The following is a 4,502-nucleotide window of genomic DNA, read 5'->3' on the forward strand; positions in this document are numbered from 1 at the left end:
TGCACATGCCTTCGTCTATCTATACATCCATCTCCATACGATTGCTAACTCATTCAAAATAAATGTGAATGGGAAAATATCTACACGCACACGTGCACATGTTTGTAAGTGTATGTACATAAGTGTGTGTAAAAATGTTAGTGAAATAGCATCCTTAGATAAGAACTATGGTAGAAATCCACCTTAAAGCCTACTTTGAATTTGTGTTTATGTCCACTGTAATAGGTCACTCAGGAAAGTAGCTATAATTAGCTTGGAAATTCGTTAGTGAAAATACTTTTAAGAGAATCAGTTACCTGATGATAACTTTGCCTGCAGTGCCTGGAGGGGATTGTACTTGTGAAAACATTTTGGTCATTGATAGAAAAAAAAAGTGACAGAATGACTTTGCTAGTAGGGAAAGGAAGGATACATTTGGCTTGCTACAGAGCAAGAAGCAAAGACTTGATGGCCTCTCTTGGTAGCCACATGAGATTATGCGCTTACTGAATCTTTTTGCAGAATTTGCTGATTTTCACTGAAGGTTTACGTGAGTGTGGAAAATGCAATGTTGTGGGGAGCCTGCCAGAGATGACCACTCAGTTTGTAGCCAACTGAAAGTCTGTCTTCCAGCTGCGTGGGGCTTCACTTAGGTATCCAGAACCCAGGTGCAGTAGTTAGGTTAAGGTTAAGGGTTTTTTTCAAAGGCAAAAACTACATCTTGGTATCTATCCCAGGAGCTGAAGGCAGGTGGGGATGGGTTGGAAGGGTGGGTGTTGTGCAAGCAAGCAATTTAACAGAAGATAAGATGAGTGGTTAGCTGGAGGGAGAGGTTACACAAGTGGGTAGTTTAACAGAAGATAGAGTAAGTTAGCTGGGCCATCTTGGACTTGGGTTCCTAGAATACAGAAGGGTACTATTCCATGGGAGTCTCCATAAAAGAGAACAAATTCTCTAGTTAAACCTAGGATGGCTTCAGTAAGAATACAAGAAGGAAGAACCTCTGCACCTCTGCAGTGTACTGCTCTGTCATGTTAGGACGGCACAGCTAGAGCAGGTAAGCCTCATTTAGCAGGTCATCATGGGCAAATTTAAAAGTTATTGACTTTAGCAAATTAAAGGACAGAATTTTTTAAAACCTAACATGGAACAAGTGGTAATGGAGACTGGACAGAATTGTAGCTTTCTTCTAGGAAATTTAAGGGATTGAAAGTTAGATCTCTTTCTAATGTAAATGTAAAAAGCCTTTTTGATCCAAAGAAGACTACCTTAATAACAAGATGGGCAGTGGCCATAGTTTCTGGCTTCCTTTCGAATGACTCAGTAAAGTAAGTATAGAAAGTATACCTGGAGTTCACAGATGCTTGTATGAGTTTTCCAGAGAGATTGGCAGGAACAACAAAATATAGATGTATGCCTTATTCCCATTGTCATGTACACTGATATTCTGCCACAGGGATCCAGTTACATGGGTTGGAGATTATACTGTTCCTATGATGACACAGGTACTGATGGCACATAAAAGCAGTTCCTACCTCCTTCTCCCAGAGACTCATTAGTGGTCTTCTGTGACTGTATCTCCCTAACCTTCCTTAATTCAGATATGGATATACTTTTCAGGTGTGTATGTACATGTTTGTGTATACATGTGTTTATGTGTGTGTATGTTTGTTTGAATATATGTGCATGCGTGTGTGTATGTGTGCATGTGTGCTATAATTCTGAGGTGACTCAGAAGTGAACACAGTATTTACAAATAAGCTAAATTGCTTCCATATAGGTTAAATGAGTATTCTTAGAATATTTTCTTCTCGTGAAAAGATACTTGTGCACTTAGAATTTCTTAACCTGCATTCTGTTCCTTGAGAATAAACAAATTTATGGAAGGAAACTGTTGACTTTTCAGGCCTTGAAAGCTAAGGACATAGTATTGAGACAATTCTTTTTCTTATTTCTTCTATCTTATTGAGGATATATGTAGGAAGGCAGCACATCAAGGCTACTTGAGGGTTTGGGGGTGGAAGGGTATTAAAGAATCCCTGGCTTAAATTGTGCATTTGATTTCCCCACTACCTGTCTCCTCCCTAATGTAATGAAATGCTCACTAAACATTATAGCTCATGCTTCTGCAAACCATGCAGATATGACTGTCATCCTGGTGTTCTCTTTGGACAGAGACAGCTTCTATATTTACACTCTTGTAGAATGTCACTTGTTAAATTGTTCTTTACTCCATGCAGAAAGAAACAGGGCTAATTATCTGAAAGGTGGAGATTTATCTGTTTTCTAGCATCTTCTTAACTCAAAAGAATGGTCTGAGTCCTGGCAGTTTACTCTACTCTTAGCCCTGGGAGAGCCTGGAGGCCAGGAGCTCCTGCTTCTAAACTCAGCAAGAGCTCCTGTGGATCCCTTTGCCTGAACCATTGCTTCCTGCCTTTTCTAGGTATTCTTCAGATTTTGAATGATCTCAGTGCTTCAGGCCAGCATGGAAATTATAATGCCACCTTCCTGTGAATTCTAACTGCAAAGGCGTTTCACATGGGATGTTTCCACAAGAAAGAAGTTCCAGAAATTAAGGACTAAAATCAGAGCAGTTTTCTTCTAGAGGGAAAAGCTTTCATTGTGATGGTTACAATTGGAATTTGCTATGTCAGGACTCAGACTCAGTGAGCAGCTCAAGAAGGGCTGCCCTGCTCCTATGCTTTTTAACCAAGTAGTTTGTGAAGAGAAAGTGTTTCTTTTATTTTATTATTATTATTGTTATTTTTTGTAGATCTTTAACACAGCTTTTGAACCTGCATATTTACTGGAAGGACACCTAGAGATTCCTCATTCTTTGTGAATTTATTGCCATGGTGTGTGTGTGTGTGTGTGTGTGTGTGTGTGTGTGTGTGTGTGTGTGTGTGCACGTGCATGTGCGCATTCCTGTGCAGACAGACATGCATATAGGTATGGGTGATCTACCCAAAGACAGATTTATTTATGCTACATCTATTCAAACAATACTTTTTTTGTTGAGGTTTGTAAGGATGGAAATCAAGACCTTGATCTTCAAGAAGGTATTTTTAAAATTTTTAATCATTTTTTCTTTTTAAAATAAAATAACATAGCCACTTAAACATTTAACTAGTTCCACACACTACACACCTCAGTGAACTTCTGTGTGCTTAGAATTTACATTCTGAAGCAGTGGGGTTTCTCTTAGACTTTTACAATTCCATAAGCAGTTGTATTTTTTATTCACTCATCCACCAAAGGGAAAAAATTTTAAACTGTGGTGGAGATGAAACTAGAAAAACAAATTAGCTTTATATTCTCTTTCATGACTCCTTTGTCCTTTTGCCTGCATTCTATTTACCCTCTTTTGGTTTCCTTTTAATCATTTTAATTTAATTTAATTAATTTATTTATTTTGCAGAAGGAGGAGAATTTAATGGCATGGGAAGGGAAGATGCTTAGGGTGTGGTCTCTGGCAGAGGGATGCCTTGGCCCTGGTCTTGAGCCAGGAGACGAAGCCGCAAGAAGTGCAGGGCCCGGCAGACAGGTGTGTACCCCAGGTGGCTCAGGTGTAAGTAATCATACATGTCGTGGTGGCTTATGGTGCCGTCAGAGTGTACAAAACCAGGGTCTGCATCTAAAAAGTGGGCTCGGGGGCAGCCGGCTAACGCTGCCCGGACCAGCTCGTTTACCTGTCAGCTTTTCTCCTGAAGTAGGTTGGGGTGCTGGCCCCTCGGAAGCAGGCCCATCACCACAACTCGTGCCTGGGGCTATAGCTTGTTCACCAGTTGTACAACGGCTTTGATGCCACCCGTCACCTGCTCTGCTGTATGGCTGTGGCTGTTGGTGCCCACCCAGACAACCACAGTTTTGGGCCGGATGTGATCCAGCTCCCCATTCGCAAGCCGCCAGAGTGCGTCCTGTGTGCTGTCACATCCGATGCCAAAGTTAAGTGCATGCAGAAGAGAGAAGCGCTCCCGCCAGATCTCATACTGGTGCATTAGCTGGACCAAGGAGTCCCCGATGAAGATGACTTCGGGCTCCTTGTCTTTGCTGTCCGCCACGAATCGATGGTGCAGGGACATTCAGCACCTGTCGCCGGGCACGTCCTGCACAGGGGTGGGCATGCTGGCCGAGTTCCCATCCCCGCTCATCCTCAGCACTGCAGCCCCTGAAAAGCCAACAGGGAGCTGGGACAACCTAGCACCGTTCCTTGGGGGGAGGCAATCATTTGCTACAGGGCCAGGAAACTCTGGAAGAGCAAAATTTTTCATACAATATAATTTGATCATATTCTTTTCCCTCCCTCAACTCGTCCCAGATACCCCCAACCCCGATACTCATACGGTTTTATGTTCTCTTTTAAAAAATAAAGCAATTACTTAGTTAAAACAAGCACAAAGCAACAGCAAAGCCACGGAGTCCATTTTGTGTTGTTCAGCTACTCCTGAACACAACCTGTGGTTGCTATCCCAGGGAGACTCCATTGAGGAAAACAGATTTCCCTTCTCCAAACAGCTATTAAT

The 4,502-nt window shown here is 42.0% G+C and overlaps 1 pseudogene across 1 annotated transcript; it reads right to left on the reverse strand.

Moving 5' to 3' along the window:
• Positions 1-3,387: 3,387 nt before the first annotated feature.
• LOC311584036 (platelet-activating factor acetylhydrolase IB subunit alpha1-like) lies at positions 3,388-4,287 on the reverse strand (annotated as a pseudogene). The gene has a single exon. The product of its transcript is annotated as a platelet-activating factor acetylhydrolase IB subunit alpha1-like (transcript).
• Between the last annotated feature and the right edge of the window lie 215 nt (positions 4,288-4,502).

The sequence above is a fragment of the Acomys minous genome (assembly GCF_964271855.1).
Source record: "Acomys minous genome assembly, chromosome: 15".
NCBI classification, from domain to species: Eukaryota; Metazoa; Chordata; class Mammalia; order Rodentia; family Muridae; genus Acomys; species Acomys minous.